Source organism: Acomys minous, assembly GCF_964271855.1.
Source record: "Acomys minous genome assembly, chromosome: 7".
NCBI classification, from domain to species: Eukaryota; Metazoa; Chordata; class Mammalia; order Rodentia; family Muridae; genus Acomys; species Acomys minous.
Window position 1 is genome coordinate 5,120,849 of NC_140488.1, and position 22,567 is coordinate 5,143,415.

The following is a 22,567-nucleotide window of genomic DNA, read 5'->3' on the forward strand; positions in this document are numbered from 1 at the left end:
AGACACACACGTGTTATATTTTAAAATAGCCTTAGTAAATGTGGGGCAGGGCAGATATCAATCCTCTAAACTACCTCCCATGGTGGTGCAGGCATGGGATCCCTGCCTCAATCCCATGCCATCTGCTTCCTATAACTTCTATCAAGCTACCTCGCATCCATAACATCAAATTCCTCCTAATGTTCTTCATCTGTGCTGATTTCTCTATCCACTCAGGCCATGTGCTTCTCCTCCATTTAGCCCATGGCTGCCTTCTTCTCCTTTCCTTAGGTCTCTTTCCTTCCCCCTCTTGGCATTCCTGCCTTTTTCTTCCCAGGATTCCTCTCTCTCCTAGCCCCACCTGTGTCCTCTACCCTGCCCAGGTGGGATGGCTTTTTATTAAGAAAAAAGGTGGGTCACAGAGACAGCAAGCAGTGATTAGCATCAAAGTACTTCAGACCATCCCCCAACATAACAGGCTCTATGTGGTCCCTGACTTGTGGAGTTGGCTCAGTCCCATCAAGGTTTATTGCTTATTTTAAATTTTAAATGTATTAATTTATTCAGACTACAACTCAGTTGCTATCCTGTCACTTGTATCCTCCCATTCCACCCTCCTGCTTTCACTCTATTCACCTCCCCTAGGTCTGAGACTAAGCTGGACATAGGCTATCAAGTCTCATCTTGGTAACCTGCTTATTCTTTCTTTGAGTGTCCTCAGGCCTCCCCACCAAGGGGTGATGGCAAAAAATGGGGCACCAGAGTCTTACTGTGCTTGCTCACTAGGATGGATGGCTGATCATGGACACCTTCTCTGGTAACCTCACATGGCTCCCTCTACTGCCTTGGTATATATACCCTTCCCTCACCAGGCAGGTTCATCCTCCTGGGGAGGAGACTAGAGTGAAGACAGAGCCCATCTGAGCACCCCTAGTGTGTTTCTCATGACTGGCAAGAGGAGCAGGGGTCCACTCTTGTCTTGGTGATTCTGAAGGATGTCCTATTGACTCCTCACAAGTCCCCTGCTGACCTCCATCAGTGACATCCATGCTTCAGGTCAAGGACAGCGATGATCCCTGCCTCAGAGGTCCCCAGAGCAGGAAGTCAGAGGTGGCATCTCTGGTCCACAGTCTTCCCCACCACCAGGCCCAGCTGACAGTAGGGAGAGCTTATTCATGCACTGACTCAGAGGTCTCCTTGCTCCTCCTTCCGGGCCTGCTCCCTTAATTCTACGTATCTTAGGCCTTTCTCCCTGGGACAAGTCCAGCTCTTCTGTCACCTCAAGTACTGCAAGCAGAAGCAAAGATGCCTGTGGAGAGCTGGGAGGTGCCGTGCCTTAATATGGCATAGGCTTCTGCCATCCTGATGGCAAGCGCTATCTAAGATAAACAAGTCCTTATATGGCAAAAGGCTGTGCAAGGGTAACTGGTGATCTGATGACGAGCAGTCCTACTCTGACCTATGAGGAGGTGGCGCCTGGCATGAGCTGATTGGCCCTTGAGTTGTACTTAAGCTTGGCCCTTCCCTTCTTCGGGGCCATTCCCACTGAGCTTAATCCTGAGTAAAGATCTCCAGAAGAAGTCTGGTTGTTGGTGTCTTATTTCCGCTGGACGGTGCAGCGCTGACAGATGCCCACAGGAACAACACCTAGGACCCCCGTGGCTGAGGGAGTGTGGAAGCCCTCCTGTGCTGTGTAGACCAAGAACATGGGCCCCGCTCAGTGGCAGGCTGCATTACCACTATCTAGAGCCTCTATCTAGGAAGTGATTCTCAGGTCCAACCTGTGCTATCAGTTGGCCCTGATAGCCTGGCCATCCTACCACCCCTGCCCTGGTTAACCCATAAGGGTAGATGAGGATCTCATTCCTGTATGTCAGTGCTGAGACATCTTCTAAGCACTCACAACCACAATCATCACTTATAACCCTCGCCACATGTGCTGACCCTGAGGTCCCAAAAGGCAGATGAGGACGCTTTCAGAGGCAATCACTCATACAAGTCAGCCTTAGTTTCCTTCACCACTGATAAACCTATACACAGTAGCTTGATTATCCCAGTCTGTCTGCTTGTCTGCCTGTCTGCCTGCAATGCATGTCAATCTGTGGATCAGTTTCCCGGAAGCACTCAGAGCACACAACTTGACTGACAGACACTTGGTCCTCTTCTCTTTCTGAAGTCCCCAAATGGCATCATGCACTGAATGCCTGGAGAGGAGTGGGATCGTCCTGCTCTTCCAAGTACACATAGGTGGAAATACCATTTGGGTGCCTTCTAGATGGGGTGGGGCTTCTGCTGTCATGTCTCAGGTCCTACATACATGCCGAATGCTAAGCCACTGTCAGGAATAACTGGACCTCTAAAAATAGCTCCTGTGTGTTTGTCTTCAGTGCCCTACTGGGCAAAGGGCTGACTCCAGCAACTGGGAACCTGTTTCGCACAGTGTTCCCTCACCACAAGGGTACAGCTGTGGGGCCCTCTCTCTGCACTGTGTCTTCTGCCATCCACTCTCAGGTCTGACTCTCTCCCTGGGGATGATGGGATCCTCTTTCAGGGAAACCAGATCATGTGACCCAGATGATCTGAAGTGCTTGTTTCTGGACCAGAGCCAGCACAGTCTGCTCTCAGGCTCCTGTGCTAAATCCCCAAGGAGGAGCCCCTGGAAACAGCCCTCCTGGCTGGCCTGCTAACCACTCCATGAAGCAGCACTATTTGTGGCCCACCTATCCTGAGAGAGGCCCCTTCAGCCCACCCTAAGCTCTTGCCCATTTGCTTCAAAAGAGAATCCAGGCTTTCTCCTTCCAGGAATCTCACAAAATGGCTCTGAGACACCCCAACGCCCAAGGTCCCTGATGCAGATGGGGATGCAGAAGCTTGGGGAGCTGCCCTTTCTGCCTCTAAGTCACATGAGATTTGTTGCCAGACCCACAGCAGGATACACTGCACTTGACTGTCAGTGGCCATGGACATGTGTTGCAGCTTCTGAGACTAAGTCTGATCTTCAGTCTTGACTAAGTCCTGGGGCCTCTTTCTAAGTCCTGGGGCCTCTTTCTTTCTGGGAACCTCTCTAATGCCTTCTATCCACAGAGGCCCCTGATCAGGAAAGGAGGGGGCTCACTGCCCCATGTTGGTAGCTGCTGGGTGCAGCTCACCAGACCATCTGTACCTGATTAATTGAAGTTGTTGTAACCAGACCAGAGCTTCCACAGTGCACTCTCAGGACCTGTGTGTACCCTAAAAGGTACTCACTCATCTTTTCCTCTGGGAGTGCCTAAAATGATGTCTCTGCTGGGTTCCCCAGAATGGAAGGAAAGGGGGTTCATCCATACAGTGTGAGGCATTTGGAGCTAGGCTGACCACAGGGACAAAGCTGCGTGACTTCCACACCCCTGGTATTCAAAGAGAGACCTTTAGGGTCCCTGCAAAGCGCCTGCCTACCTGAATTCAGAAAGATCAGAGTGGCTTTCTCCATTTGAGAAACCTCACAAAATGGTGTGAAGAGCGGACGTTCCCAATGCTAGGATGCCTGAAAGTTCCTCATCTGGGAAGTAGGGACCTGACTGTGAACCTCCAGATGCAGTTCCTTGAGGGGAGAGAACCACAGAGAAAGGAGGGGAAGGGGACAGCCAAGCAGCCAGAATGAAATTTCCTGAATAAACTTTACTAAATCCTCCTGCTTATTGGACACATGTTAAGATCTCGGTCACCACTGCACTACAGAACTGAGCTAAAATGCTATCTTATGGTTGGGGGAACAGAACAGAGGAAAACAGTGGAGCTGCTCGTGCCTGAGGATCTGTCTGATTACCTCCCTGGAACCTGCATAAATAGTGGGATGCAGCAGCTAGCACCTGATGCAGGAATCAAAGCACTCCTTTGGCAAGATGGCAGGAGAGGCAGGAGAATGGGCCAGAATCTCCCAGGCAGCCAGCTTGGACTGCATACTGCAGCAGCAGCAGAAGCCAGGCTCATCTTCCTAAGAGAGCAGCAACAGAAGCCAATTAGGTACCAACACCACAAGGTGGAAGGAAGAGCCAACTTGAGATATATCCTCTGGCTCCCCATCAGCACTGAGGCATGCATGAGTCCTCCCTCACACTCTCCTATACGGGGATTGAAATGTTTTTTTGTCTGTTTGTTTGTTTTTTAAAAAACAAATTGGCCTGGTGCTAGAGCTTTGCTGAGCACTTCCTGGTATTGTAGGAGGAAGGTTCAATTTCTAGCACTGACAGGCAAACTCACAAGCGTGTGGAACACTGCCTCCATGAAATGTGGCACCCTCTTCTGTCCTCTGGGGATACCAGGGACACGTGCAGAACACTTCACATGTAGACAACACACTAATACACCCTTAGGAGTCATCTCTGTCTCTCCTGACTAGAGAGGTGGAAGAGGTCCTGCCAAGAGCTCTAGGCCTCACCTTCCCATGATTCTACCCTGTGTGTGTGGAGGAACACGTGAAGAGGGCAGAGGTGAACCATGCCCTACACGTGCTGTGTCCTCTGTAACTCTAACACCAGGAGAGGCTTTCTGCCTGCACACTTTTCCTTTCCTGTTTGGGGGTGATGGGGATACACCCTTTCTGACTGTATGTGTTATCCTAGTGTTCAGTCACCGAGGAAACCCCAGCCCGTGTCCTCCATGCCAAGTCCAGCAGCACAGCAGCTTGGAGCAATTTTCCCTTCTCCCAGCCCTAAGTCATTCACACCGCCCCAGGCCCTGTTCCTGGTTACTAATTCTGAGACCCATAAGGGCCTTGGTTTACTCCACCGACTTGGGGCTACTAGCTGAACGTGACCCCTCTGCAACATTGCTGTACTTGTGCTGTGAAGGGAGTTCTCACCTGTCCTCCTGACAGGGTTGGGGCACTTGAGCGACACCATTTCCTAGAAGAGGGTGGACCAGCCTTAAGGCTGCCTGATAACCCAGGACCTCTCACAGAGCAGCTGGTGCTCAGAGAGAGCATGCAGAAAAATTGCTTTCACCTTCCCTTCGCCTTCACTGCAGTTAACCAGAACAGGAGACGAAAACTGAGGAAGCAATCGAGATCATTTTATTCTGTTTGTCAGGGAAAGGCCAAGGCCTTCCCCATTGCCTGGGAACGTCCACTTAGAATGCCATCGTAGCTTGAGAAATGGTACAACATAGAAGGAAGTCAATCTCATTTGTTTACACAATAATACACTTCTCCTGAAGTGGATGAACAACAGCAAGGGCATTGCTAAATCCATTTGCAGACTTAAGACATCCCAGGTTCATGAGCCTTGTAGTAAAGGTAGCAACATTCTATAACAACTAGACAACCTCAAGCCACCCAGACAGGACAGAGTAGAGGGAAGAACAGAAGAGAATGGTTCACACAGCTCCTCCCACCCTGTGTCACATGATGGTGTGGTACTTAGATGACTGACTCTGCCTGTGCTGGGGTTGGATGGGAACTGCCCGTGTGGGAAGTAGAACGTGTGCAGGGCAGGGCCAGAAGGGCCATCTGCCCGGCCCTCCTGGCCTAGACCCTGTCTATCTCCTCTCTCAAAGCCTCTGCATATCTAAAGGGGCTCTGGGATCCTGCTTAAAGATGCTGGCAAAAAACTTGAGTAGTTTCATCTTGGTGGTTTCAGCGCGGGCCCTTGGGCCCCACAGGAACTCATAGGAAGGAGGATCGCTGTCAGGCACCTGCCTGTATTCCAGGTACCCTTCCTGCACAAAATGCTCTGTGATGAGATGTCTGGGCTCCCCGTACATTAAATGCTCACTGCCCACACACAGCCCCATGTTGTTCAGTACGCGTCACAAGGCCTGCTCACTAGCACAGTTGTCCTTTATGAAGATGATGCACAGCACGATTAGTAGCAGGCCTGTCTTGGGTATGCCTGGAAAACCATGCTGAGTCCCATGGTAGGTGATCCCAAGGGCAAGGGCAACAGAGTAGATGTGGTCCAGGGCGTTTCTTTCCACTATCTCCAGGCCAAAGAGCAGCCTCAAACAATCAGAGGCCTTAGAAAAGATGACAGGGTAGTATTCCTCGTAACCGCGGAGGACTATGTACAGAATCTGAGCCTTAGATGTCAGCTGCTTCCTAGTGTACTTGAGGAGAAGGAAGTGAACCACATCAATTATCTTTCTGTTGAGGACACCTTGTGAGGGAGAGTGTGGGTCAGCCAGTTTTGTTACTAGTCTGCCAGAAGACTCAAGAGATGATGCCCTACTGACAGGGCCCCTGGCATAGTCAGGAGAGGAGGCTCTGAGGCCACTGGGGAGAGCCCAGCGTTATTGCCAACAGATGGATGCCCTGAGTGGGTGGCGGTGGCCTCCCCCTCACCTTCCTCAGCTCCTGTGATGTGGCCAAGATCCAGGCCCCTTGCCCTGCTTTGGGACTGAGAGCTGTCTGGGAGGTTGCTTGTGTGTCTGCTGACAGTTGGATCCATGCTGATATCCTTGGGAACACAGGAATGGACTTGTTGCAGCTCAGAGGGATGAAGACTCACAGGCCTGCAGAGGGAGAGAAAGGATGAGTTGAATGCCCAAAGGACTCTGGTCCTGCATGCGCCTCTGAGTGCAAGGATTCTCACTGTGGCACACTCCCACACCTGGCAATATTTTACCCTGACATGATGGCTGAGCCTGGGGCAGGAACCATCAAGCCCTGTGGTGGAATCTGCAGTGATGGCCACCCTGCAGGCCTCCTCTCTGCTCTCTTACGAGTTTCCAAAGTCCATCCAAAGTGCATCTTAGCTCCCGTTCCTAGAAAACCAGTTTTCCTTGGCAGGAGTGGCAGTTCCCACTCAGGGTTCCCTAGGACCCAGCACAGAGCCATGCATGCTTTATGCAGTCCTCTCTCTGGGGGAAGGGGCCTTCTCACATATTCATTAATGCCCATGACAGCTTACCTGGTTGCCAATACCTACCACCTCTGTCAAATACGCCTGGCTCCCTCTTGCCTCCAGCGGTACTCCATGCACCAAAGGCTCATCTTTCTGAGAGAGGAGACAGAAGTCAAGATGAAGCAGCTCTGGAAATGCCTGGCAAGGGTGACTCAAGATCCAAAGGGTGCCTGCATTGGTGGCGCTTGCCTTTAGACCCAGCATTCAAGAGGAAAAGCCTGGTGGATTGTTTTGAGTTCGAGGTCATTCTGGTCCACAAAGTGAGTCAAGGACAGCCAAGGCTATACAATGAGACAGTGTCTTGAAAAACGAGAAAATAAAAAAGTCAAAACAGCAGGCCCTGCATTTTCCTACAGATTCTGAAGACTAGACTATCCACTCCCAGGAGCTCACCCCCAATACCATTGCAGGAATTTAGAATGCGATGTCTATCTGTCACTCTTCCAGGAGTTTAACTACTGTTTTGAAAGCTACAAGGCTGTGTATGCAAACAGCATAATATGGCAACAATTCTTAAGGCGCCTCAGAAAATGGCTCTGAGTGGCCCCTCCCACCCAGTTCAAGAATACTTGAAACCCAGCTTTAGAAACACACTTCCCCTGAGGGCCTGAAATCAGAAACACCTGATTGACACTCTCCATTCCAGAAACCTGACAAAAGTGCTTCAACCACTGGGAACCAAGAGAGGACCTGTCCCCAGATATGAATTTGGACCTTCCCCCAAGGACTGTGGCTATCTGAAGCTAAGAAAAATGAGGTGGCACAGTTCAGCTATGTCCCGGTGTCCACCCCGCAAGGCAGGAAGGGTCTTTCTTACTTAAAGTACCTCAGGAGGAAAGGTGGGGCGGGTGAGTCTTTAACCAGTCTCATTCTGATGGAAAGGGAAGACATCAAGAGGAACAGGTAAGATGAAAGCACATCAGGTATAATTCAGGAAATCCTATTTTATATAGACATAGCTGGGTCATGTACACGTCACGCAAGATCGGTCCCCACCGTGGTCCACAGGTTACAGCACCAGCTCATTTCTCCTGCGAGGGTTTAGGATCTCATGGAGGGGAGGAACTTGACCTTAGCTGGAGACATCTGTGAGGCTTGTGAGTTCCCAGGCTGGACACATCCAGGTGAGAAGTCCAGGGACTATTTAAGGAAACTCCAGGCCAGCACACAGACAAGGATTCACAAAGCCTTCCCAGGACTGCTATTACACAAACAGCCTTGGGCAAGGTTCTCAGTCTGAGCCCCAGGCCCTCTTTCCTGGATGAAGTTGAGCAACTTGACCCAGCTCATCTGAGGAAAGGTCAGGTGTGTCAAGATTCAAACTGAGAACTGACAGAGTTTCACTGTCCAAACACAGAATTCCAGGACCCTCCCTGCCCTCCTGCAGCCAGACTGGTTCTTTCTACCTCAGCTGGTCAGATATGCCTTATCATGCCTGCTCTCCTGTTTGGGCCTATTTCTTATCCTTTGTCCCGGTGACCCTGAAATCCAATTTTAGTTCTTCTGGTCTCTCATTCCCCCCTCTGACAGGTCCCCTGAAGGCCCAATCACGGGTCTCCTTGAAACTTATTCACGGAGTTGGCCTGCTACAGGGACAGATATTCCTCTGACATGGCCTATTGTAGGGCCAGGTACTGTGCTCTCATGACCATTATCCGGATGGCACCCACTTTTTGCTTGATATGAGGAGGGCACAAGGCACGATTGGTTTAAACAGAACTAAGAGCTTTTTTCCTTGTGGCCATTTGTCCCTCCTGCCAGAGAGTTGTCCTTGACTCAGTATTTCATGCTATAAAGTGGGACAATGGGCAAAGCCAGTCTCTTCTGTAACTTTCTTTCCTGGTGACATTTGGGACACTGTTATTAGGGCCGAGAAAGGCTGAGAAGCTTGTCAAAGGCTAGGTAACGGGGCACTTACCAAAAACCAGCTGAAGAGACAGGGAGTAGTCACATCTGCGAGACTGGTTTACATCAACTTCCAGCAGGTCCAGCTCTCAGAAGCTCTGGATGGAGTCTGTTAGCCTGGTAAAAACCTGCTGAAACAAATACAGACTAGGGACAAAAGTTAAAGTTTTGTCTATAAGACATCTGGGGTAGACTCATGCCTTTGAGACTCAGTAAAAGCGTGGACATTCTTTTCTCAGTCCAGATGACTTGGTATACAGATTGGACAGATTTGTTTCTAGCATGATGAGAGGCACCCGCAAGTCTATATTCTGAATACCACCAAAGGGAAATTAAAATCTTGGGCTTGGGACTGATTAGTAAATAGTCAATGCTCCAGCTTATCAGAACTTTTATCCCTGATCTCTCCAAGGCCTTTATCATGAAGTGGTGTTGCATTTTTCACATGATTTTTAGCATCTAATGAGATGATCATGTTTTGTTTTTCCTTCCATTTTTTATATGATGGATTCCATTGATGGATTTTTATATGTTGAACCAACTGTGCATTCCGGGGATGGAGCCTATTGGGTCATGGCAAATGATATCTTTGATGTGTTCTTGGATTCTGTTTGTGAGTATATTTTTCATCAGTGTTCATAAGGGAAATTGGCCTGAAATTCTTTTTCTTTGGTGGGTCTTTGTGTGTTCTAAGTACCAGAATGGCTCTGGTACCATAGAGTGAGTTTGGCAATGTTCCTTCTGTTTCCATTTTGTGCAATAGTTTGAAGGGTATTGGTATTAGCTCTTCTTTGAAAGTCTGGTAGAATTCTGAGCTAAAATCATCTGGCCCTGAGGCTTTCCAGTCCTCCCCCCCTGGTTGGGAGACATTCAATGACTGCTTTTTTCCTTAGTTGTTATACAGGTATTTAACTTGTTTTCCTGATCTTGATTTAGATTTGGTAAATGGAATCTACCAAGAGAATTGTCCATTTCCTTTAGATTTTCCAATTTTTTAGACTACGGTTTTTTGAAGTAAGACCTAATGTTTCTTTGGTTTTTTCGCCCCCAGTGTCTGTTGTTCTGTTCTGTTTTTCCTTTCTGGTTTTGTTGATTTGGATATTTTCTCTCTGCCTTTTAGTTAGTTTGGCTAAGTGTGTGTCTTTTGTCTATCTTGTTGACTTTCTTATCAAACAGCCCCTTGCTTCTGTTCACTCTTGGTATTGTCCTCTGTTTCTAGTTTGTTGACTTCAGCTTGAGTTTGATTATTTGGAGCCATCTACTCCTCTAGGGTTTGTCAGCCTCTTTTGTTGTGAAAGCTCCCAGAGGAGCTATTAAGTGGCTAACATGGAATCTCCCCAATTTCTGTATGAAGGCGCTTAGTGCTAAGAACTTTCCTCTTATTATTGCTTTCATTGTGTCCCATAGGCTTGGGTATGATGTGCCTTCATTTTCATTGAATTTTAGACAGTCTTTAATTTCTTTTTCATTTCTTCCCTGGCCCGGTTGTCACTGAGTAGAGAGTTGGTCATTTTCCATGATTGTATAGGGTTTTTCTTATTTCTGGTGTTGAGATCCATGTTAATCTATGGTGATCTGAGAAAGCACAATGGGTAATTTCAATTTTTTTGTATAAGTTACAGTTTGCTTTGAGACCGACTATATACTATGAATTTTCGAGAAGGTTCCATGAGGGGCTAAGAAGAGAGAATATTCTTTTGTGTTTGAGTGAAAAGTTCTGTAGATAATCATTGGTTCCATTGGATTCATTCCATCTGTTGGTTTCATTATTTCTCTATTTTGTTTCTCCATCAGTGATCTGTCCATTGGTTACAGTGGAGCACTGAATTCTCCCACAATTGAATCGTCATGTGCTTTAATAACAAGTTTGTTCTGGTTTTGTTTTTGTTTTGTTCTGTTTTTTAATAAAGTTTTGTGCCCTTGTATATAGTTCAAAGATGTTCTGAATTGGAATGCCCTCTTGGTAGGCTTTTCCTTTGGTGAGAATGACATATTGTTCGCCATCTTTTTTCATTAATTTTGGTTGAAATTCTATTGCTTCATGTTGTACTACTCGATTAAAGAGCTGGCTGTGGAGCTGGATTAGACACCCAGTCTCACAATACAAGCATGCTTGTTTTAAAATTTCCCCCAACATACCTGTCCTGGGTCAGGAGACCATCTGACACTAGGTCAAAGATAGAAAACAAAGCTAAACAGCCCAAGAAAAGACACTATGTGAATTCAAAGGACTAAAATATAAGCTGTACCTTAGGATCTTAAAGAAAAAAATTCTATTTAAAGATATATTTATTATTTACACAGCATGTGTGCTTGCACGCCAGAAGAGGGCCGCAGATCTCACTATAGATGGTTGTAAACCACATGTAGTATTATTGAATATCATTAAAAATACCTAAAGAAAACTGAAACAACCTGGTGTTGGCATTTTCTGAGTTCCTGTAGATGTTGTGTTTTTATGCTTTTCTGTTTAATGCCACCTAGGATTCAGGTAATTATATTATTCTACAATTGAATGGCTTCCACGACAAATAGTGATTATGCTTTTCAGAGTATCTGCCTACATCTGCAGACACACACAAACGGTTTAAAATGTAAAATAAACCGGGCAGTCTAAACTATCTTGTTTGTAAGGACCAAACAAACTCCCTTTAGAAAAAGAAACTGCATTTTGCAAAGGAAACTCAATTTTGTGTTCAACCTAGGGAAGGCCTGAACCCAGATTCCAGACTAAGCACATAATAGTCTGAACAAAAAAAATATTCCATGGCAACACAATCAACTCACCTTGGGAAAGTCCAAATACACCCTCTGCTGGTCAAGTTGAGCAGCAGGTGGTCTGGCATATAGCAACAACCAGTTAGGAGAGGCCAGCCAAAAGTTCCTAATGCCCCCATGACTGCATCAGCCAATCTTTTCTATAGGCCAACTGCCCCTACATTACCCAACCATGAAACTCTAAGTCTTGTAACTCTTCTGCATGCAGCTTTTCTGATCAGATGTCATCCAATCATATACTGTAGAAGCTATTTATTTGTCTAAAAACTATTTTTTAAAACCCTCTCAACTGAGACTCCAGGCTACTTCCCTGCACCTGCTGCGTCAGCGCATTGGAGGTGTGTCCTGGGTTTGACCCTGCAATATAAAGGGATCCTTGCCACTGCATATGGACTCGGCCCTTGGGTGGTCTGTTCAGAGAGTTTCTCAAAATTTGGGCAGAGCATTCATTGTTAATAACTCCAAATATGCCTACTTAAATAACCAGAGCTGAACACTTACTATTCCTTCCAAAAAGGAGATAGGTAAGATGATTGACCCCTCCTTGGATTATCGAGTCCAAATCCAGCCCACCTAGGAAAGCACTCACCGCCCCACCCACAAGAGTTGCTGCAGCACACACAAACAGGCTCCCTCTTCTCCACTGCATTCAGTAGTTTTGCCAACACTTTACACTTCACCCAGCCCTCAACGTGTCCATCAGCTTACAAGACAGGAGGCCGACCTGTCACTGCTCAAAGCTCCTACCTTGGCTTGCAACCTCTACCCACTATGCCTACATCATCAGCCTCAGCTGCAACTAAGCATCAAGCCCTGCCTTCGAATACTACCTAAGTCATCACTGCCCCACTCACAACACCTCCAGCACAAGCGACCCCAGCAGAGACAGCTTCTGTTCTCCCACCTGCAACTACAGCTCTTTAACTCAGCACTCACAGCTTCTCCCTGTGAATGTACAATACTTCACCCACCCCCTACAGACAGGGTTCTCATCCCGTGGGTCGCGACCCCCACAACAGCTATGTATGTTGAGGTTCCATTTGTAACAGTGTCAAAATTCCAGTAATGAAATAGCAACAAAACACATGAGGGACTGTGTTAAAGAATCACAGCATTAGGAAGGTTGAAACCCACTGCCCTTCCCTGACCTTTGCAAGCACAGCCCCCACCCACTACTCTATCTCAGCAGGTCACAGTGCCCCACTGCTACAGGTGTTCTCTGCCAAATGAAGGTCAAGTGAGGATTCAGCCTTCTGCCCCCTCCTCAGAAAGTGACCACTCACATCATAGCCTTGGCCTGGTGCTCGGCATTCCCTGCTCACTTATCTCACCACTTACACAGCCCAGCCCAAAACAACTTCCACAGCAGAAACAGCCCTTGGACACTCTTCTCCTTCAGCAGGTCCAGGCAACACTCAGTAGGTATCAAAAGTTATATTGACACAGTCCAGCACTGAGCTAAAGGCCAGACTACCTCAACCAAGCCCTGTATCAGCAAGAGAGCTCAGCCCACCACTCTTCAGCCAGCTCTCACAACCCCACACTAGTATACACCTACACAGCCATGTCCTGCTCTAGGGTAACCCTGCCCCCTCTCTGGTCAACATCCAGAGCCCAGCCCTATTTTGTAAGAGATCACCTAGCCTCTCACCCTGGCTGCCCCTTACCTCCACACTGCAGGATCTGTAGACACACCCCCAACACCTCACCACTTCCTGCTTCCCTAGTAATTTAGTGTGCCCAACACATCCAGGTTGGCCCTCACACCTCTGCCTCAGTCTGTCTACCTCCCTGCCTCAGCTCTAAGCACTCCAGAACACCGCCCCTCCCCCTCCCCTGCCAGCACCTGTTCCCAAGGGATTCCACAGAGCACAAAGTTTCCTTCTCTAACTCTTACTAGGTCCAGATCCACCCACCCTTCCACCCTAGCATACAAGCCCCGCCCACCACTATTGACCTCAGCAGTCACAGCCCCACCCACAAGACCAGCACCAGTCCTCCTGCTACAGTGCACCCTAATCTTACTTCCAATTTTCCTCATAGACTCCTTCTCCATTCAGTCCTGGCCCAACACTGATACTCCTTTTTGACTTCCTTCTGGGCCAGCTGTTGTGGCCCCGTGGCCCTGCCCTCTTTAGAGGTCCTCAGGATGAGCCTGATCCAATGGTGTCCCTAATGGTTAGAGCAGCCTGCTCCAGTGATCTCACAGACTGTATGTCTGCAGAAGACCAAACCTCAAATCTCAGCACTCAGGAGGCCGAGGCAGGCTGAGAACTGAGTTCAAGGCCAGCCTGGTCTAAAAGTGAGTCCAGGATAGCCAAGGATACACAGAGAGACCCTGTGTCTAGGGAAAAAAAGAAAACGAAAAAAGAAAAGAGGGAAAGCAAAAAGAAAAAGAAAAGAATAGATGTGTCAGGGCTTGGACAAAGGCACCTGAGTGGATGGTTGTAAACTTCCCTCAACAGTTTTACAGGAGCAGCTGGCTCAGGCCTGACCAATGGTAGTCTGTGCTGCTATGCTTCCCCTCACCTGGTGTGGGAGTCTTTCGGCTTGAACCTGGATGCATGGCCAGGACACTGTGCGCTGGAGGCCTGTGCTGTCTGGTGACCACAAGGCTCAGCCCATCCAGGGACCCTAAGACTTAAAGCCTAGGAATCCACTTGAAGTGAAGGAAACAAGGAAACTCTGGAGCAGAGTTTGTGCCCTTTGCCCTCCTGTGGCTGTGATCTCCCTCCTGGAGGGTCTCAAGCAGTGCTGGGTCTGCCCCACCTCCTGCCACCCACTCTTCCACCTTCCTCCTGAGTGTGGAGGCAGGCAGCTGGCAAGCCCTGTGCTGCTCCTCCTGGGCCCTCCCCTTCTTGCCATTAGGCTGTGAGCTCAGTGAGGAGGCCCAGGTCACATGCCCTGTGTGCCCTGAAACTCCACTGACATTGATGCTCTGCTGCTTCTCAACAGCACGCCAGGCAGTGGGGTTTTGCTTAAGGACAGGCCATGCAAACCTGGGGTTTGGTGCTCTTGTGCCTGTCTGTGCAGTTTGAGAGTCTGGGGTGGGGGAGGGGAAGTGGCACTCACTGGATAGGATGGAGGTTCTAGAGAAAGGCTCCACAAGGTCCTGTCAACAGAAGTGGCCTTGCCTGAGGGAACACAGAGGAGGGAATGTCCCCTTGCCCTATTCAGGTGTCACAACTGTGTGAGTTGACATCAGCATAGAGACAGTCAGTCCTCTGATTGTCCTGCCTGCTGACTCACTCTGAGGTCACTGCCTCCAGGACCAACCCTAACCTCAGCTGAGAAGCACTTACAGAAGACACCATGCTGCTGCCCCTTTTGGTCAACAAATTCTGGACTGTTAGGTCCAAAGACATTTAGATCCCCTTCACCAAAAGGATCCACTTCCCTTCTATCAGGCAAAATGGGTAGATAGCTGTGTCTGATGCCTATGAGCACAACAAAACTCATGCTGGCTTCTTGGCTACTTCAGTATAACAAATGTCTGTTTAAAAGTCAGTGAGTTGGGAAAAAAAAACCACACAGGAAGAATTACTAAGCATGGTTGCTGGGATCTCATTGATTGACTTACTTTGTATAGATAAGGTTTCTTTCTTTCTCTCTCTCTCTCTCTCTCTCTCTCTCTCTCTCTCTCTCTCTCTCTCTCTCTCTCCTTCTTCCTTCCTTTTTTTCTTTTTTCCGAACATAAGCTTCCTCTGTGTACCCTTGTCTGTTGTAGATCCACATTTTAGAACTGGCTGGCCTTAAACTCACTTAGATCTGCCTGCCTCTGCTTCCCTTAGTTCTGAGATCACAGGCATGCACCATGACACCTGGCCCTAAAATCACTTTTATTGTTACATAAAAGAGGTACCACTGCACTTAATCCCTGCACTCACTCAGGGGATGCCAAAGCAGGTGGAACTCTGTGAGGTCAAGGCCGGCCTGGTCTACAGAGTGAGTTCCAGGACAATCAGGCCTAAAACAGAGAAACTCTGTCTCAAAATAAGAAAAGGCATCTTTTTCGAGTCAATTTCCACACACCCAAAGTTCCTATCTGATCTAGGGGCTATCTGGAAAGAGCCATCACCTCAGGCATATGAGACTTCCTGGGTTGCCAGACAGGTCAGAGCACTGGGTTTTTGCAAAGGTTCTGAGAAACCTTCAACACAATGACACAAAGACTCTGAGATAATGATCACTGACCAAAGGCAGACTCACAGCTTAACTGCTGTTACTCCAGATTCAGGCTAGATACAATGGGTCTGGCCAGAAATGTACAGCTTCACCCCATCTAATTGTTATGCTGTGATTAACTTCATTCTGCCTCCTCTTAGCTTTCCAGAAGTGCAAGGAGGGCAGGTCTCTGTCGTTAGATCCGCAGTTTCTCATCATCAGGCCGTGTTTGCTGTGCCCAGAACTCTCAGCAGCCTACAAGGTTGTGTGGAGCTGGAAGCTCAATCTGTACTCACCAGGCTGCAGCTGAGCCACCAGAACCAAGTTTCAGACCCCAAAGGCCATGCTAGAAGCCCATACCTAGGAGAGAGGAGCAGGATATATTCCAAAATGGACTTCTCCTCACTTGAGTAGGACAGTGTGACTACTGTGGGCTCAGAGGAGCCGGGGTGGAATGGTGCTGAGAAGGCAGCTAAGTAAAGGCCCTGTCAGCTCACTCTCACAGTGCAGACTCTAAAGGCAAGGCAAGATTGAGCCACCATTGGCTTGCAGAACATGGCCCACTCTGTGCTGTTCCCAGACCCATCCAGACTGTCATGCCCTCATGATGGGGATGGTAAAGAGGCTCTCCCTCCTGTGGTGCACCCAACCTTCCTGACATGGCCCCAAGTATCTCAGTATTTAGGGAAATGGAGAACTGCAAGGAAATGCCCTCTGATCTAAAGATCTCCTGCTGCACTGTGGATTGCACAGATAAACAGCACTTAGTGTCTGTGCCCCGCCCCCCACATCATGTGTGCTTCCTCATGTTGTTATTCCAGCCCAGATCCATGTAGTGTATGAACAACATCCAGGAGACCAGGTGCCAAGTCCAGGGCCAGGCACTGAGTCGACACTGATGCCCTGGCGAATGTGTGATGAAAAGGGAAAGCCACTAGTCCTTCTGCAGTGCAAGAGCTCTGTGGAGAGGTTTCCCCAGCAAAGAAGGCTGGCTCCCATCCAGCTATTTCTTATCTTACAAATCCTAAATATAGCTCTGATTCCTTGAGGTTGAGGAACATGTATTAGGGGGCGGGGCAGGTGAGATGGCACACAGCTGCAATCCCAGCACCTTGGAGACAAAGACAGGCAGATCTTTGTGAGTCCCAGGCCAATCTGGTATACAACGTGAGTCCAGGACAGCCAAGGCTACCAAGAGAAACCCCATCTCAATAAGCCAAAAAAAAATGTTAAGTGGAGGATATTTTGTAGCAAGCCTTTGCAGGTTCCTTTACAAAGTTTCTAGTGTCTGTCTTGCTCATGTGTCAGGCAATTTCCTACCCCATGGCACTGAGAGGAAAGGCCTGCATCTCCTTGGCCAGGGTACAGTAGTGTCCATCTCTTAGCAGACAGGCAGTAGTTTGAGGTGTGCTTATACAGGGCTAAGAGATGCTTGGCTCTGAACCTCGGTTGCTACTCAGAAATTTCCTGGTAACAGGTGCAGAGGGGAGGGACCCTGGAGAATGGAATCTCCTGCTTCCAGATACCTGACTACTGTGAGGTGACACCATAGGGTCAGTAGTTATAGCCTCATGCATCCAGTTCGCTGAGGGCACAAAACTGTGGCTGCTGTCCATGGAAGGGCAAGGCTGACCCAAGGGTGTGGAAGCCTGGGCCTTCAGGTTAGTTCCAAGGGTCAGATAGCATAGGAGGCAGACTCTTGGCTCAACTTTAAGATGTTTATTCAGCACCACGAGATTTGTTTTCATGTAGTAAGAACTGAAACTGGCCTATTTTGAAAAAATGGTGACTTTTTCCCAGTCTTTAGTGCACTGGGATTTCATGAGCTTGTTTTGTTTTTGAACGGTGCACAGATTATACTTGTGTTATCGGTGTATTGCTCCTCCTTGTCCATCTCTTCCTCCTCTTCCTCCCCTTCCTCCCCTTCCTCCACTTCCTCTCACTCCTCCTCTTCCTCCTCAGTGGCCTCTCTTAGGGATATGGTTGAGAGGTCAGCTTTCATGATGGAATGGCAAGTCTACGTAGACATCACGTACCAGAGGTATGGACATCACGTACCAGAGGTATGCTGTGGAGCTACCTGGTGCAGGCACTGCCCCTTCGATCTTACGAGTATCCGATGGAGGAACCATCCCATGATCAGATGTGCCCTCTCTGCTCAGGCCACTTGTGTCCTGAGGTGGGCAGTTGTCAGGGCCACTTACAGGGATGTTGCTCTTTTTCAGTGTACTAGAAGGCCCTGGGGAAAGGCTCCCTGCAGGTGTCTGTGTGTTGGGAAACCCCTGTTGGGACTTCATGCCATCTTTCTTGGCCTTATGTTTCAGAGGGGAATGTCTGGGAGGTAAAAGCCTCATCCATTTGTGGATGTGGCCCCGCACTTGTGAATGGAGATTGTGCCTCGCTCACCACAGCCACATTAGTCAATTTGTTCCCCACAGTATTCCCCAGGAGCTCTGGCTTGTCCCTCTGGAAGTTGAAGTAGCCATAGATGTAAAACAAAATGGATTAGGTTAGCCAATTTGAAACACAGCTGTACTGACCACATGACATCCTACTGGTCTTTTTTGTGATGCAGAGAATGACAGAAGTGGCAGGCAAAAGATGTGCTGTGCTGTGGCAGGACCCCAGTAAAGAGAAATGACTCATGTGTAAGGTGGTGATGCTGTTGGACATGAGAGTCCACTCGGGCAGTAGGGGGTCGTCGTGAGAGACCACTTGAGGACCACAGTGTTGATGCGAAAGCACAAGGTTTATTGCCTATGCTGGCCAGGGAGCCTAAGCACTCATGCGGGAGGGAGGGAGGCACACCCCGAGTCACTGTTACAGACTTTTTAAAGGCTAAAACCGCAAAGGTTAGGAGGGGCTGCATGCCCTATATTAGGATTGACTCTGGCTAGGGGTGCTTGTCTAATTATTATTGGCTACTGCAGGGGTCATTGGCCTCGGGAGCTGTTCTTGGCAAAGAGGGGTGATGGGAAGATTTCAGAGAATTTCCTTATTTGAAAGTGTTTATCTTGGTTGGCCACCTTGATCTCAGAAACTGAAGCTGAGCTGACCTTCAATTCTTTTGGGGTCATTTTCCCAAGCTTGCCTGGGTCATGTTCCCAGGCTGGCTGAAAGAGTGGCCTTACAATACATGTATGTGACATAAACTGGCTTATCCTCTGCCTACCTGACTGCCTGTCTTCAGACATCTAAAGGGACAAACTGGAGTGCATTGTCAAAGTCTTTTACCCTTTAGTAAACAACACTGTCTGCTGAATGAGGAGCTTGAAGCACATTGTTAATGGGGTGTGTAGATAGGAAGAGGTTCTCTTCACAAAAAGTGGGAAACAAGGAAAAGCTTTGTAAATTACCATGATTTTCCAGTCTTCTCCAGAGCAGAGCTGGCAAAGAAAGGTCTTCCAGCTTTCCTTCTCAAAAATCTTGCGTGGGCTCCTTCTCCAGCTGCTGCTGCTGCTAGGAAGGGATGTCTCAACCCTGAGGACCTGAGGAGCCCTGGATCCTGAGCCTTGCTCATCTCTCTTCTTCTTCTTCCTCTTCTTCTTCTTCTTCTTCTTCTTCCTCCTCCTTCTCCTCCTCCTCCTCCTCCTCCTCCTCCTCCTCTTCATCCTCATCCTCATCTTCCTTCATCTTCTTCTTAATATTATTTTGTTTAGGCGCTTGGTTTTTCAAGACAGGATTTCTCTGTGTGGCCTTGGCTGTCCTGGACTCCCTCAAATTCACAGAGATCTGCTTGTCTCTGCCTCCCACACGTGCTGGGATTACAGGCCTGCACCACAGCACCTGGCTTCCAAAATCTACTTATCACCTCTTTTCTCATGACCATGTGACAAAGCAGCAGCAAGACAAAAAGCCAGGCCTGCTCTCTTGAGGCTCTGGCCTTTTTATCCCCTGTCTAGAGTCCCCAGAATTAAACTATCTCCAGTTCGCAGAACTGCAGCCCTGCCAACCACACAGGTGGCAAATAGTCTGCTGCTGTGGACAATCTGAAGCAGCCACATAGCCCAGGCCTGGGATTAAAACCAAAATATGTTTACATACCATAACTGGGTTTTTTAAGACACCAAAAATCTTGCTACATCTTTGTCTTAGGCCAAGCAGGTTTATAAGAAGTACTACATCTTATACACCAATTCCAGTGGAGAGATGGGACAAAGTCAGCAGATGTTATCATACAGTGGGACACAGTCAGCAGGAAGCTGTGCAAAGTTACACAGGGGAATCACAGGGGAAACACAGGGCACCTCCAGAGCATTATAGACTGAGCACATAATGGCCTTGGTTCTGGTAATCACAGCTCCATGTGATGGAAGACTTGAGGTTGCAGGATGTGGAGCCATAGCTCCTCCAAGACTGCGTCCCCGGTCCATTACCAGCTCTATTATGCAGAATTCTGGTTTCAGAGAATGAGCTACATTCTTTCCTTTCCTATACATCAGTGCTTCTGGGGGGCATCAGGCTCCCGAGGACTGGACCCAGACTATTATAAGCTCTGCCAAACACAATGCTAATTTTGAGAAGAAGGATATATTGCATTGTCCATAGGTCAGGGACTCAGGGAAAGCCTTGGTTGATCAGTCCAGGCCTCAGACGTTCCCTCCTTTTTAATTATTATTTAATTTTAAAGGCCAGAAGAGTTTACCAGTGTCTGAATCTCCAAGAGACACTTATGTTCTCTGACCAACTAATACCTTCTAGCATTGTGAAAGGAATTATCAATACACGTATTCTAATCATAATATTGAATGGAGGTGGAAGGTTGTAAAGCAGATTAAATCCTGTAACTAGTACAATGTATCTTTGGCTAGTTTGGATGGGAAATCTATACAATTAGAGAGAAACAGCTGATACAAATAATCTGGAAACAATCCCTACTTTTTGGAGCAGAGGTACTTTCCGAGTAAATAATATATGTGGAGGGCTAACATAAGCACTGATTCCAAACATGTTACAGTTGTTTTTCCTCTCTAAAAGTCCCATAGATGTTCAAGAGGTCCAGAGCTGTGGCTAACAGCCAAAAGTCTAGTTGAGTCTTTTATTATTTTTTTCCTTTTTGTAGACATTAAAACAGGATGGGGTTCAATGAGGGGATCTCAGGATATCAACCCTGAGCAGGTGGACCCCGCCCAGGACAATTGAACCAGCCTCTCCTGTTGTCCATCCAGAGGCACAGAGTCCTTTAGAACCAGGGACCATGTTAGAGCCATGGAACACAGTACCCAAAGGGGGATTGTGCTTTGAGAGCAGAGCATTGGCTCTTTATTTCAACCTGGGGACTATCTATCTGCTTGGGCAACTTGTGGGTTGTTAGATAAAGGAAAATTCAGTTAATGAATGAAGTAGTATTTTAAGCACTGTATATCAGTCTCCATGGACCCCAAAGCCTTAAGCCTTATAGGTCAGAAAGATGGAAGGGACACATAGGGACCTCCCAGTGACAAACATATAGGGATAGTTGATGATATCCCAGAATCATTCAATAGAGCAGTGCAAGGCAGCACATGAAAATCACCCAGAAGATCCGTTACATCAGTCTGATACTTTCAGTTATTATGTAATGAGAGTCAGATATTTTAAAAACTTAATCTGATATACTTTACAGCCTGTTTTTAATTGCTAAACATGGACCTTATAAACTTCAACAGCATAATATGGCCTTTAATTTTTGTTCTTCATATACCTTATATAGCTTATGCATCCTCTGTGTACTTTAAATAACTTACTTGGGATTTTATAGGTTATGAGGAACCCTCTTTGGCTTTTTTTTTTTTTTTGCAAATATATATCTATCTCAATCTTTATATACAAACCCTTATTTATAAAGATATTTTTATTTTAGCCACATCAGATTTTAATTTATTTATTCCATGAGATTTAGTAGTACTATAGGAGTAAGCCCCATCCCACCTTCATAAAAAATTTCCTGAGAAGGCCTGCTTGGAACAACTAAGTACTCCTCAGGGAATTGAGACCCAACAGAGGCTACCTACCTTTAGCAGCTCTTTGCCCCTAGCAACTTTATTTTGTTGTAGTTGATGTTGTTGAAATTTGTCAGCCATAAACTGTTAGTTTTTGGAAGTACTATGTTAATGTTATGTATCCTGTCAAATTGTATCAAAATTAAACTAATGAAAACATCAAAATCATAACATAAACATCTCTTTGTTTCCGGGAAGTTGATCTCATAAGTAGTTGAAAGGGTGGGTGGAGAAGAGAGGAAGGATACATTGTAACTCTCTTCAAGGACATGTTACCAGCTCAGTTTTAGCCTTGACTTTTTGTATTTCTCTCTTAGGCTGCTCTGTTCTCCTTGTCCCTGTCACAGAGCGAGAAGGCTATTCTGACAGACTGACCCAGGAGACGGGGTTAAAGGACATATGGAGAAAGAAAAAATACCTGTGAACCAGAAATGGGAGGGTCAAATCCCACTTTCTAGAGTCAGCCCTTAGCCTTAAATGCCACAGGTCATTTTGAGAGCAACAGGTGCTCTGCTTGGATTGATGGGAGCTCATTAGACCTCCTTGCATCCACGAGAGTGTTTCCAATTGGAGGTTTGAGGTGGTAAAACCTGATGTGTAGACATTAATCAGAGCAGATGACAAAATAGAAAAAGGACTTGAGGTCAGAAATATTTTAGCATTGTCACTATGAAGCTGTGAGTGTCAACGCCTGCCTGTGGCCTCTCAGGCACATTTGTCCTGCCTGATCTGTGCCACATGCCAGACCATGGCTTTGGCTCACCTTCACTAGCAAGTGGCTCTCCTGAGAGGCTTGGGGTGGAGGAGGGTCTGGGGCCTAAGGCCAGGCTGCCAGGCTGCCAGTCATCCCACCCTTTGTGCCCCCAGCCACCAGCATCTAGG

The 22,567-nt window shown here is 47.6% G+C and overlaps 1 long non-coding RNA gene and 1 pseudogene across 5 annotated transcripts in view; both read right to left on the reverse strand.

Annotated features, from left to right (window-relative positions):
• Nucleotides 1–5,407: 5,407 nt before the first annotated feature.
• Nucleotides 5,408–6,401, reverse strand: LOC311601929 (melanoma-associated antigen 10-like; annotated as a pseudogene). The gene is made up of 2 exons: nucleotides 6,296–6,401; nucleotides 5,408–6,110 (listed from the first exon to the last, which is right to left on the reverse strand). The product of its transcript is annotated as a melanoma-associated antigen 10-like (transcript).
• A 2,391-nt stretch (nucleotides 6,402–8,792) lies between these two features.
• LOC311601333 overlaps nucleotides 8,793–22,567 on the reverse strand; it is a 57,463-nt gene continuing 43,688 nt past the window's right edge. For 3 of the 4 annotated variants that reach the window (XR_014780520.1, XR_014780521.1, XR_014780522.1), the window contains one exon: nucleotides 8,793–8,909. This is a non-coding gene — a long non-coding RNA (uncharacterized lncRNA). The remainder of the gene's footprint in view (nucleotides 8,910–22,567) is intronic. The other variant, XR_014780519.1, reaches the window with a different exon arrangement.